Raw genomic sequence first — 14,290 nt, forward strand, 5'->3', positions numbered from 1 at the left:
ACAAACAAGATGAGGACGAATATCCGTCAAATGTAGATAATGTAAATAATATATGTATATGTATATATATATATGGTGGTTGTCTACTCCTTACACGGAGTTTGACCACCTCCTGCACCTACACCTTAGCCCCTTCAAGGCGTCTGATGTGGCTTTTTAAACCAGACAATGTTCTGAAAAAACACCCACACAGATTGCACCTCTGATTTGAACTACCAATACCTGCAGATAAGTTCTGCTCATTGTGGATCTTTACATGTCTTTTAAGACCCTCATTGGATTTGCAAACCTTCTGGCATACACTACATTCAAACATGTGCACAGACATATATATATATATATATATATATATATATATATATATATATATATATATATATATATATATATATATATATATATATATATATATATATATATATGTTAACCTATCAATAAGGTGACCCTGCAAGACAAGACAGAGTCCAAAACACTGTCTTGTTTTGGACTCACAAGACAGTGTGTGAGAGATAACCATGATGTCATAGGTGAGAAATGCATCTGCATGGATGACGGTGCCCTTGCGTTTAATGACTCTGCAAAAAAAGAGGCTTGGAGATGCCATTATGAAGGATTGCTGAATGTGGAGAAGGAGAGTCTGCCAAAGCCTAACCCAATTGAGGGACCAGCTACCTAAATTGACAGTACCCTGGTAAATAAAGCGACTAAGGATATGAAGACAAGGAAAGCACCTGGCCCATCAGGAATCATCACTGAGATGCTTAAAATATCAGGCGGGGCGGGTTATGGTCTTGTCACCTGCATCGTAAATCAGGTAGTTCATGAAGGAGTCATACCCAATGACTGATGTAGCAGCACCATAGTCAACTGCTGCAAGGGTAAAGGTGATGCTTTAGATAGAAACAACTACAAGGATATCAAATTATTGGATCAGGTGATGAAAGATACAGAGAGGGTCATAGCCCAACTAATTAGGGAGAGAGTTAGCCTAGATGAGATGTAGTTTGGTTTTGTGCCAGGAAGAAGCACCACTGATGCTATATTTCTGTAAGGCAACAGCAAGAGAAATATCTAGCCAAAGATAAACCTCTGTGCTGGCTTTTGTCGACTTGAAGAAAGCCTTTGACAGGGTCCCCCAATCACTTATCTGGTGGTCAATGTGGAAACTGGGGATAAATGAGTGGTTGGTAAGAGCTGTACAAGCCCTGTACAGGGATGCTGTCAGTAAGGTGAGGGTTGGAAACAAGTATAGTGAAGAATTCTAAATAGAAGTAGGGGTTCACCAAGGATCAGTCCTCAGCCCCCACTTATTCACTATAGTTCTCCAGGCAATAACAGAGGAATTCAAGATAATTGTTCTATGCTGATGACCTTGCTCTAATAGCCGAGTCACTGCCAGAACTAGAGATGAAGTTTAGGGTGTGAAAGCAAGGTCTAGAATTAAAGGGCCTTAGGGTTAACCTAGCTAAAACCAAAGTCTTAGTAAGTAGGAAGGCTGTCAAATCATAAACCCCTCCAGGTAGAATGCCCTGCTCAATCTGTAGAAAAGGCGTGGGTAGAAACTCCATACGATGTACCTGATGTAAGCTATGGACACATAAAAGGTGCAGCAATATCAAAGGAAGGTTAACAGGGAAGATAGCTTTTGTGTGTGGCAGATGTACAGGGGCAATAAATACTGAAGATGTACAGAAAACAGATTCCATCACATGCCGGGGGGAGAAACTAGAAGTAGTTAATAGCTTCCATTACCTAGGTGACCAAATCTGTAGTGGGGATGGTTGCTCTGAGAGTGTAGCGGCTACAATAAGAATAGCTTGGGCAAAGTTCAGGGAGCTCCTACCTCAGCTGGCAACTAAGGGCCTCTCGCTCAGGATGAACAGTAGACTGTATGATGCATGTGTGTGAACAGCCATGCTACACTGCAGTGAAACATGGGCCATGACTACTGAGAACATGTGTAGGCTTGAAAGAAATGTGTAATGTCAGTGTGCATACACAACAGAGTGTAAGCGCTCTGAGGGAAAATTTGTGCATAAGAAGTATCACATGTGGTGTGCAAGAGAGACAACTGTGCTGGTATGGTCATGTGTTATATATGGATGAAGACAGATGTGTGTGGAAGTGCCACTCCCTAACTGTGGAAGAGTTAGACCCAAGAAGACATGAGATGGGGTGGTGAAGTATGACCTTTGAACATTGGGCCTCACAGAGGCAATGACAGGAGACCGAGACCTTTGGAGATATGCTGTGATTGAGAAGACCCAGCAACGAAAGTGAGATTGCAGCCATGCCTATCTGGCCCAGTTAAGAGTAACCCTGATGCATTGGGTGATATGGTATGCTTGAGAAGACCTGTTGAGTTAAGTAAAACCAATATTGTAGCTGTAGCCAGTGCCCTCTGACTGGCTCCCATGCCAGTGGAACGTAAAAAGCACCATCTGAACATGGCCAATGCCAGCACCCCTTGACTGGCTCCTGTGGCAGAGGCACGTAAAAAGCACTATCCAAATGTGGCTGATGCCAGCACCCCCTGACTGGCTCCTGTACTGGTGGCACGTAAAAAGCACCATCCGAATGTGATTGATGCCAGGACTGCTTGACTGGCTCCCTTACTGGTGGCACATAAAAAGCACCATCTGAATGTGGCCGATGCCAGTACCCCCTGACTGGCCCCCGTGCCGGTGACACATAAAAAGCACTATCTGAACGTGATCAATGCCAGGCCCACCTGACTGGCTCCTGTGTGTTTGTGTGTGACTTTGTGTCTGTGTTTGTCCTTTACTACTGTTTGACAACTGGTGTTGGTGTGTTTACATCCCCATAGTAGCTCAGCAAAAGATAACAATAGAATAAGTAGCAAGCTTAAAAAAATTACTGTGGGTCAATTAGTTTGACAAAAATTCCTCAAGACAGTACTCCAGCATGGTTGCAGTCTAACAAGTGAAACAAGTAAAAAAAATAAAAGAAACTGAAGTAAAACTATACAACCTTTACTTTAAGAAAACTTAAGGAAAATTTAGAAAATAAAAATTCATATTGATGTTTAAAGGTTCAAATGTGGAACCAAAAATCTGTTCCACAACTATTCCTGAGCAGAATTAGTTTACTTTTTCTTATGTAACCTTTCTGTATGTGTGTGTGTGAGTAGCTTTGCTGTGTTTGTGTGTGTATGACTGTGAGTAATGCATTTTTGTTTGTCACTCACTACCACTTGACAAACTGTGTTGGTTTGTTTATGTCCCTGTAGCTTAGCAATTTGGCAAAAGAGCTTGATTGAATAAGTACCAGACTTTAATAAAAAAAAAAAATAAGTACTAGGAGTGGGGTGGATTTCTTTGAGCAAATCTTTCAAAGGCAGTGCCCCACCATGACTGGGGTTCAATGAATAAAACAAATAAAAGATAAAATACATTGTTAAATAGAGTGGTAACTTGTTTTCTAAAGTTATTTACCATAGGGATGCTTGTACTATTATCTGAAGCCAATCATAATTGTAGTTTAGGGATACTTTAGATAGCTAAGTGCCAATGACATTTGTTATTTGGATTATACTTATAGCTGACAATGACTTGAGGAAAATAGGATGGGGTTAAATACTTCAGCTGTAATACTATGTGAATTGTTAACTATCTAATTGCAGTGAAAATGAAATTAAAACAATAATGAACAATGCATTTTTTTGATCCCTTGATGTCATTAAGGACTAGGAAATGAGTAAGCACAACATAAATGGCATATCTGGTTTGAGAAGAAAAAGTAAGTAAAATCCAATGGGACTCTACACAGCAGGGTAACTACGTTTCATAGAAATATAATTTTATCAGACATTAACTTTGGATGGGTTACTTGATTAAAAGTAGATCGTCAAATACTACATAAAAATAAACAATAGTGTATTATTTTGAACTGGAATGTTTGAATGATTACTGTTTAGCTCCTGATTAATCTTGATTGATTAGACACATGATCAAAGGTTTCTAGCTATGGTAGTCCAAACTTTTTCCAGGTACAAGATGTATAAATTACATTGTCCAATGTATCTGAAAAGTGCAGGGTGTGATTTGAGAGAGATTTGGTTGCTATTTCTAGCAGGCTGAGTGTCCATCATTCAAGTTTGAAGTTGGATTTTGTTTATTCTAGATCAAGGGGATGGTAAAAAGCCAGATAGCATGACAATTTTCTCATTCCACAATGGAAGGCCCCCTCATCTGGGATGCCACATGCTGTGACACCCCCTCCAGTGGCAACATGGTATGTTTAGCTGTCAGGGCAGGCTTCACTGCTTGTCAGCATAAGAAAGGGAAACTGTCCAAGTAAAGGCACTCTCTGATAGATTTGTGGTTGAGCCTGTGGTAGTGGAGACCTCTGGCATTCTCAGCCCCTGGACCACATCCCCGCTCACCATTATTAGGGTGGAGATGGCTATCTGCAAGTGCAAGGCCTGTGAGTCAGAGTGGTTGTTCCAGCACATCTCCCATACCATCCTCCAGGGCAGTGCCTTTTTCATTTTGTCTGCTGGGACCATAATGAGGGACTAACAAGCCTTACTTGTTACTTACTGCTTCATTTAACCAGTCATAATTAAAAAAACAAAAAAAAAACAGATTCATACACTCATGCATGCTTCAGGGTCATAGCTGAATATAATGGAATAGAAGCTTAATTTCAATGGGCTAAACACAGAGAAGTAATAAATGACTGGAGAATGCTCAAGCAAAACTGGAATAGTGAAATCTTGGATTTGCAAGTTTTTCTTCCTTCTGATAGATTTTTGATCTGTTTCAAATACAATGTAAATAAAATTGAAGCATATATGAGATTCAAACAATAGATATGAAAGCCTAACCAACACATTTTCTTGTATCATATGAATTCTCTGAATCTTCAAGATCTAAACTGTGTCAGCTAAACAGTGATATTGCTCAGCACCAACATATTCTATTTCTTTTCGTTCTTGAAGGGGGTCAATGGTAGTGGAACAGATGATCAGAAGGGTACAAGATGCAGCAAGCAAAACATGGTTCTAGTTATATTTATCCCCACTTAAAAGTGGATGTTGTGTTAGAACAGAAAATACTGCTGTAGTTACCATGAGAGTAACTCTCATATTGGCTTTTGGTGCATATAAGCATTCTTGTATACATTAATAGCTGGGAAATAAATCATCCACCATCATCACCACTGTGACTGCCAGATCATGTGATTTCAGCCTTCCTTGGCTCTATCAATGGTAGATACTTGGGGCTAGAGACAACAGTGATGTCTCGGCTGGTGATAAACATAGAATCACAGAGTCTAAATAGGCACTGGTGACACGAATAGCCGGTGTGCTTATAAAAAAATAATTATTAGCAACAGAAGCAGTATTAATACCAGAAGGTAATATTTATCCCTCCTTAAAAGTGGATATTGTGTTAGAACACAAAATACTGTAATAATTACCATGAGAGAAACTCTCATATTTGTTTTTGGTGCATATAAGCACTCTTGCAGTATTTTGTGTTCTAACACAACATTCACTTTTACAATAATATTTACATCAAGATGGTGCTTTGAACACAACAAAAGTTTCTAAAAAAATTATGATGTAAAGTTTTGAATTAGGTATGAATGGACACTTTAAGATAGAACCACAGTTAAGCAAGTTAATATCAAAACTGTTAAAGAAATGAAGTTTAGGAAACTCATTTTTCTTTAGACCATAATAGAAAACTTTTGAATTATTCTCTAGAACTTGCTTGCATCTAGATCATAGATGTTGTTGAATGTTACCACAAACACAAAGCAATCTGAGTGACAAGCTGTGAAATAACAACCTTTTGTTGAGTAGCTTAGATTCCTATTACCTTACCATTCTTTAAAGTTTAACATTCCTAATAAAAATGCAAAAATTAAATAACTACAAATACCATTAGACAAATGGCATATGCTACCTTCAAGGTACTGCATCACATAAACAACGAATTAGTTACTCTTTTACTCTTTTACTTGTTTCAGTCATTTGACTGTGGCTATGCTGGAGCACCGCCTTTAGTCGAAGAAATCAACCCCAGGACTTATTCTTTGTAAGCTTAGTACTTATTCTATCGGTCTCTTTTGCCAAACCGCTAAATGTCGGGGACGTAAACACACCAGCATCGGTTGTCAAGCAATGTTGGGGGACAAACACAAACACACATACATATACATATATACGATGGGCTTCTTTCGGTTTCTGTCTACCAAATCCACTCACAAAACTTTGGTCGGCCCGAAGCTATAGTAGAAGACATTTGCCCAAGGTGCCACAAAGTGGGACTGAACCCAGAACCATGTAGTTGGTAAGCAAGCTACTTACCACACAGCCACTCCTGTGCCTATTTGGTAAAGAAAGGTAAATAATTCCTTTCAGGGATTGTTTTTGTGATATTTTTCTGAAATTCATTACCTCATTTAATTGGGAAAAAAACAAAAAAAAAAAAACAGGACAGTTATTATTTAGCTGGGTTTTTCCTTTTAAATCATGTTATTAAGAGGAATGGCAAGAGTAAGTGTCTGACTCGAGTGTTTTGATTATGTTTCTTTCAACTTTGAGGTCACATCCTGTTAGAGATTCCATCCTTATAACTGATAAAATAAAGAATAGCAATTAACTGAATTAATTTCTATCTTCAAATTAGTGAACATACACTAATAGAAGAAATCAATTTTATTTTTCTACCTTCACTTTTCTTTCAGAATATTCTGCTTGTTTACTTAATAATCTTAGGGGAATCCCTGTATTTTTACAAAATTTGAATAATAAAAATAATCAGTAGCAAAATAAAGTTTTGGGGCTTTTCTGGAAAAATTACCTATGATAAGCTAACCATCTGTTCAAAGTGAGATTTATCTCTCATTTGCTGAATGCCATGGACACTAGAATTGAACAAGGGCTATAGGAATCTTGGTGATTAATGAAACGATTGACTTATACCAGTGTCGCATAACCAGTCCATTTAAAAAGTACCTTTGAATCATCAGGCGACACACTGCGCTTGAGAAGACCTATTGAGTCAAGTAAAATCAAAATCAGAATCTCAATCAAATCGAAATCAAAATGGAAGTTATAGCTGTGGCTGATGCCAGTATTGCCTTACTGACACCTGTGCTGGTGGCATGCAATAAGCACTATCCAAATGTGGGTCGATATCAGTGCTGCCTGACTAGCTTTCTGTGCCGGAGGCACATAGTTGATGCCAGCCATCCATCCATCCCCACCCCGACTGGCTCCTGTGCCAGTGGCATGTAAAAAGCACCATCCAAATGTGGCTGATGCCAGTGCTGCCTGACTGGCTCTTGTGCCAGTGGCACATAAAACGCACCCACTACACTCTTGGAGTGGTTGGTGTTAGGAAGGGCATCCAACTGCAGAAACCTTGCCAGATCAGATTGGAGTTTGGAGCAGCTTCCTAGCTCGCCAGTCCTCAGTCAAACCGTCCAACCCATGCTAGCATGGAAAACGGACATTAAACAATGATGATGATGATGAATTGTTAGAATATACTATAATACATCTAGCATTGTCTAAGAAATGAATCAGTAAGTTGGCAACTAATTTGTTGGATGAGAATCATTTCTGTGCCATATATTACTTCAAACACATTGTTTATATACAAAGATAACAGTATGATTTTTATTTCTTAAAATTTCATTTGTATATCAATAATACAGAAACATACATACATATCATGGCCAGATTCATAGCAGATTGAGGTTGATATAACGAACTTAATCTTCCCCGAAAATTGCTGGCCTTGTGCCAAAATTTTAATCTAATATTGTATTTAGAACAGTAGTGTGGCAAAGGTTCTCAGTATTTGGAACCATTATACTTTTGGAGGCACTCTCATATTAATTAACAGGTTTACTAGTCCAGAGGAAATTTAGCAGTCCTTCACACCAGCATCAGGGAGGGTGGGGGTGTAGTTCCTTGGTTCTATCAATGGTAGACATTTGGGGCTAGAGACAACAGTGATATCTTGGCTGGTGATAAACATAGAATCACAGAGTCTAAACAGGCACTGGTGTTACATATAGCCAGAAGGCTTATTAAAAAATAATTATTAGCAACAGAAAGACTGTTGTTCCAATTCTGAGCAAAATTGAGAATATAATTTATTTGGTTGATATCAATTACACTTATTACTACTTAAATCTAAATTAACTTTTAATTAACTCATTATAGAATGGTCATTTATTCAGTAATGTGATAAAATATTACTAAACCAATATAAACACTTAAAATTAGAATGGTTAACAAAGAAAGAATATGATCAAGTTTTCAATTTGCTTTTTTCTTTTTTTGCAAGTCGATTACTAAAGTAGTAACAAATAATTCTTTATAGCATTCAGGTCAGATGATTATTAAAGCGAATACTTGAATGTGTTTACAAGATCTATTAATTCTCCAAAAGAAGTAAAACATAATTTCTCATATAAATATTTTTATATTGCAGCATATGTTATTCTCATAGTGTTTTGATAAGTTAATTCCAAGTAAAACTGTTGCAGCTATGCAAAACAAATGAATTTTTCCAAAGTTTTGAAATATTTAGTGGTGTTTTTATAAACAAGGATTAAAAGTTAGTTAGGAGATCAATGAAATTTTAAGGAAATCACCAAATCAGGACTGCAAAAGACCCAAACAATAAAAATATCAAGTTTAAAGAGAAATAAAGCAAAATTTTTATAACTCTTATGTAGATCACAACAATTATTTCTCTTCTTGTACCTTATCCTTTACACACACACACACACACACACACACACACACACAAACATACTCATATGAATTATACAGAAAGAGGAAGAGATATAGTCCACAGACATAGAGGAATCTGCTATGAAGATAAGATGGTTGGCATATAGTAGTTTCCAGGGGCTGCCAGTCTTGAATTCCTCTGTTTTGGCATACAGGACAATGATAAAGAGGAGGGGACTGAGAATTGTAGGCAGAAATTCTATACTGTGTATCCAGTGCAAGCTATGGACACACAAGAGGTGCAGTGGAATAATAGGGAGGTTACCAGAGAAAGTAGTATTCATATGTGGAAGATGCACAGGATCCATAAAAACTACAGATACTCAGGAAATTGATTTTCTCAAATGACCCAGATGCTTTTTAGAGGTAGTGGATAATTTCTGTTAATTAGGAGACCAAATTAGTAGTGGGGTGGATGTATGGATAGTGTAATAACTAGAATGAGAAAAGGATGAAAAAAATTCAAAGAGCTTTTACCTCTGCTGGTAAGCAAAAGTTTCTCTCTCAGAGAGAAAGGAAGATTGTATGATGCATGGTAGTGAGATGTGGACTATGAATGTAGGGGACGTGTGAAGGTTAGGGAGGAATGAGGCTAGTATGCTCCATTGGATGTCTAATGTAAGTGTACATGTGTGACAGAGTGCTAGTGTATTGAGAGAGAAGTTAGGCATAGGGGGAATTAGATGCAATGTGCAAGAGAGAAGACTATGCTGGTTTGGTCATGTGATGCAGATGGATGCTGATAGCTCTTAAAGAAGTGCTGTTCTCTCAGAGTTGATGGAACTCATGGAAGAGGGAAACTCAAGAAGACTTGGGATGAAGTACTGAAAGAACCTCAAGATACTGAACCTTTCAGACAATATGACAAAGGACTGAGATACCTGGTGCCTTGCTGTACTCAAGAAGACCTCTTCTTCACAGCAGAAATTTTAAGGTCGCATCCCCTGGTGAAGAGGATTGGCCTGCAAGAGTTCTGTGCTGGTGCCATGTAGAAAGCACACATGCTGGTGCCATGTAAAAAGCATATGTGCCAGTGCCACATAAAAAGCACTCATGCTTGTTCCACATTAAAAGTACCCAGCACACACTGTAAAGTGGTTGGCATTAGGAAGGGCATCCATCTGCAGAAACCAAGCCAAATCAGACAGGAACCTGGTGTAATGCACTGGCTTGCCAGCTCTGTTCAAACCATCCAATCCATGCCAGCATTGAAAACAGACGTTAAAGGATGATGATGATGATGCTGACAACTAGAAGTTCTCATTGGACAACCTACTGAGAACTACAGATATGGAGAAATTCAAAGAATGGAGATTTATCAGCTACTTTTTATTTTGCAATAAGACTTACTTTTTTAAAAAGAAGTAGCAGCTTCTTTGTGTTGAGATCACGTATGTACACACACACACACACACATTATACATACACAAGGACAGCAAGAGAGAAGGAGGCAGTTGAAAACCATACTGGAAGTTTGTTACAGGCAGACAAATTTGTCAAAATTATTATAGTGGTTGGTACTTCATATTTCAGTGATGGCATCACTAAGTGTTATATAACTTAATCTGCACTACATTAAGGTACTTTTCTTGAAGTCATCCAAGATGTTTATCAAAGTTTTCAGAATTTACCAAGAGTTTAATGCTATAAATATTAGCAATCTGAAGGCATCACAGCTCACAATTGCCAACACTTGAAATTACATTGTACACCAGCTGTAAAACAGTGGTTCTACTAATCAGATTATGTCAGGTGTATAATGCATATTAATCTCAGGAATAGTCAAATCCAACTGTGGTATGGTTCTGAAATATTTCTTTTGTTGTTTTCACTCATTTCAAATGTTCTTTTATTCCTGGCTTTTCTGTTATTTCTGAACTTTTGATGTGAGTGACTAGAAAGCAAATTTCTTTTCCTCATAGTCAATGATTTAACTAACATTCATAATATCTAAATGATATTCATTGATAAAACATCCAGAGGGTAGAATTAGTATATTTTAATATTTACATATTAATTCTTATTGACATATTAACTCTCAAATTGTTATTTGCTGATGTTGAAAAGGTCTGGTCAAATCTGTTCCATCAGATTTCCAGCATAGCTGGACAACTGATTGGTTGGAAACAAGCTACAAGTTTTGCATTTCTGAAATGTTAACTGTTTTATTACTATATTCCTGTTAAAAATACACTGTTTTTGTTTCAATTTATTTTGAAAATAAAAAAAATACTTTTAGTAAAATAACTGCTATTATTAAGCTGGTGTTTGAAACATAAAGTGACACAAAATTTTGAAGGAAGGTTTTCATTTAGATGACTATAAAACAGTATATTAATATCCTAGGACTAGTGGTGGTCACAAGTGTGTTGGTCTCTAAAGGGTTAAACTCCAGTTTTTCAAATGTGTTTGTATGGTTATATAGTCTTTTGCAAGGTGGTAGTGAGGCTACATCCTATTTATATTGTTACCCAAAGTACATCTGTGTAACTGAGGACTTGCTCAATGTAACTTCTAAATTTCACTCAAATGGAATCTCATCACCGAAGTCCAATATAATCACAATGGAAATAATGTGCCTTCAAACTTCATCACTCTCATCAAAAACCACTCCCTGCATTTGACATACCCTCCCCAGGGCACATAACACCACACATCTGCAATGTTTATGGTATTAGGTGTGACTGAGTGGTAAAAAGTTTGCTTCCCAACCACATGGTTCCTGGTTCAGCCCCATTGTGTGACACAGTGGACAACAGATGTTTTCTACTATAATCCTGGGCCAATCAAAACCTTGTGAGAAAATTTGGTAGGCAGAAACTAAAAGAAGCCCACCATATACATATGTGTTTATTTGTCTCCCACCACAGCTTGACAACCACTGTTAGTTTGTTTACATCTCTGTAAACTAGTGGTTTAAAAAAATAAGTAATGGGGTTGATTTGTCTGATTGAAACCTTCAAGCAATGCTCCACAAAGCCACAGTCCAATAACTGAAACAAGTAAAAGGTAAAAATATGTATTGTGTATATGAGAGAACTAGCACTGCTCAAGATAGAACAGCTGTATATTTTGCACAATGTTATGTTAATTAGAATATTTTTAATCAGTTATATTAATTATGAATATTGACAATATGCATGCCTTTCTCTTTGATGTAGGATGATATATTTCCAAATATATACATTCAAAGTTATATTAATTAATAATTATTATTTTAACTTAAGGAGCCTCTGAAATGCAAGTGTCAAGTGTATTTATTTGAATAAAGAAAATAATTTATATTTTACAGGCAGTATTTTATTTCTAAGTGAAAAAAAATTGTGTATTAATAACTAAAGTTTCTAACCAAGTATGTGACAGTGTTTTGCGACATCTAAAATACTGGAGAACAATTGCACTTTCAAAGTGGTGAACAGTTGCATTGCAGAAACACTTAATTAATTCCCAGTATGCTCAGAAAAAATCTGGAATTGTGAACCTGAGTGGTTCCATGACTAATACTTTGGTTCAAGCAAAATTCAATAGAGAACAGCCCACTAGCTGTCCAGAAGCTTACTGATAAACTGTTCTCCAGACATGGTCAAATAATACCTCACTAGTGGTTGGCAGTTTATCCATTGCTTAATCCATTTGATGAAAGAATTTTTTCCTTGTCTTATTTACAGGGTTCAACAGAGTGGTATTTCCATACATGTTAATCACTCTGAGTGAGAGTGCATGACTAAGTGGTTAGGGTATTCGGCTCATGATTGTAAGTTCAATATTTGGCAGCATGTTGTGTCCTTGAGCAAGACACTTTATGTTACACTGCTTCAGTCCATTCATCTGGCAAAAATGAGTAGTACTTGTATTTCAAAGGGCCAGCCTTATCACATTGTGTCATGCTGAACATCCCTGAGAACTATGTTAAGGGTACAAATGTCTATGGAGTGCTCAGCCACTTGCACATTAATTCTATGAGCAGGCTGTCCCATTGATCAGATTAACTGGAACCTTCATCATCGGAGCTGACAAAGTGCCAGTTAACAATTAGTCTTTCAAGCTTCTTCAAAGTGTCTTTGTTGACATCTCACTGCTGAAACATAGGGTTACTCTGATACGCAAATGTCTCTGATGTCTTCATAGGTTAGACCTGTCAAAGTGGCATCTTGACCCTGTTGTTAAAAGCAGACTTGTTGCAGCCTGAACATGCATGAAACACATTGTCATACTCAAGATCATAGCTCCTCTCTCAAGGTTTCTACAAATAGTGCTGATGTCATAAAACCTGTCATTCTTACCCATTCTAAAGGCAACCAACATGTCAGCCAAAGATTGAAAACCAGATCAGATTATGGTTACCAGGATTACAACACTGGGTCTACAATGTGCACATGAATAGTCTTTTCTTTATACTCCAATGAATGCAGTCAATGAAACACAACTCAAGTATCCACCTTCTTGTGACTAATTTTGCATGAAGATGTTGGGGCAAATAAACATTACAGATTGCCTTGATGTATCAGGGTCAGCTGAAAAGCTGATAAGTAGACTAAGATACTCTCATGGAATGTGACCAAAGTTTTCTTCTTCAGCATAGTCCGCTTTGTAGTCCATACACTTCTTCCATTGATGTTGCAGCACTTTGATCTGATTGGTTAAGAAACTTTTGTCCTGCTGTCAAAAAAGTCATCAACAGCAGATATGATATCATCATCACTGTCAAGTGTTTTTTCAAGTTGGGAGCAGATGATAGTCAGATGTGGCCAAATCAAGAAAATAGGGAGGATGATCAACCAGTTCAAAGCCACAGTCTTGCACAACAGCCATTGAAAGCAGGAACTTGTCAGCTGGAGCATTGTCCTTGTGAATCAAGATTCTTTTTGTCAGCTTTCCTGTGGATTTGGTATTGATAGCCTTTCGTAACTGCCTCAGGAAGCTGGCATATTATTTTGCATTGATGGTGTGGCTCTTTTGAAGATAGTCAATAAACAATGCCTTTTTTATCATAAAAAAACTGAGCCCATCACCTTCCATACAGATGAAACTACTCTGGTTTTCATTGGATTGTCTCTTTGTCTGACCCAAAGTGATGAACCCACCACTCATCCTGAATTAGGAAATGTTCAAAGAAACCAGCTGGATCTGCCTCAACAATGGCAGATTTTCCTGTGCTACAATCAGCCTGGTGCACTTTTGATCATGTGTCAGAAGATGTGGCAGCCACTGAGCAGAAACCTTTGTCGAGCTGAATTCATTGGGGAGAAAATTCTCAACTCCCTCACAGGATATGTTAATAGCAATGGCTATTTGATTTATGGTCAATCGCCTGTCACTCATCACCATGTGGTGAACATGATCAATGTTTTCCTCTGTGGTGGCAGTTGTAGGATGCCCAGACCTTGGGTTGTCTTCAACACACTCCCTTCCCTCCTAAAATTCAGTTGCCTGATTTTGCACTGTTGATAAAGCTGGAGTATCATCCCCTAATGTAACAAGTATGCCAGCTTGAATGTCCTTGGG

At 37.7% G+C, this 14,290-nt stretch overlaps 1 protein-coding gene across 3 annotated transcripts in view; it reads right to left on the reverse strand.

Moving 5' to 3' along the window:
• LOC106877209 (uncharacterized) overlaps positions 1-14,290 on the reverse strand; it is a 112,265-nt gene that overhangs the window by 59,834 nt on the left and 38,141 nt on the right. The window lies entirely within an intron of this gene.

Source organism: Octopus bimaculoides, chromosome 6 (genome assembly GCF_046866305.1).
Source record: "Octopus bimaculoides isolate indiv1 chromosome 6, ASM4686630v1, whole genome shotgun sequence".
NCBI lineage: Eukaryota > Metazoa > Mollusca > Cephalopoda > Octopoda > Octopodidae > Octopus > Octopus bimaculoides.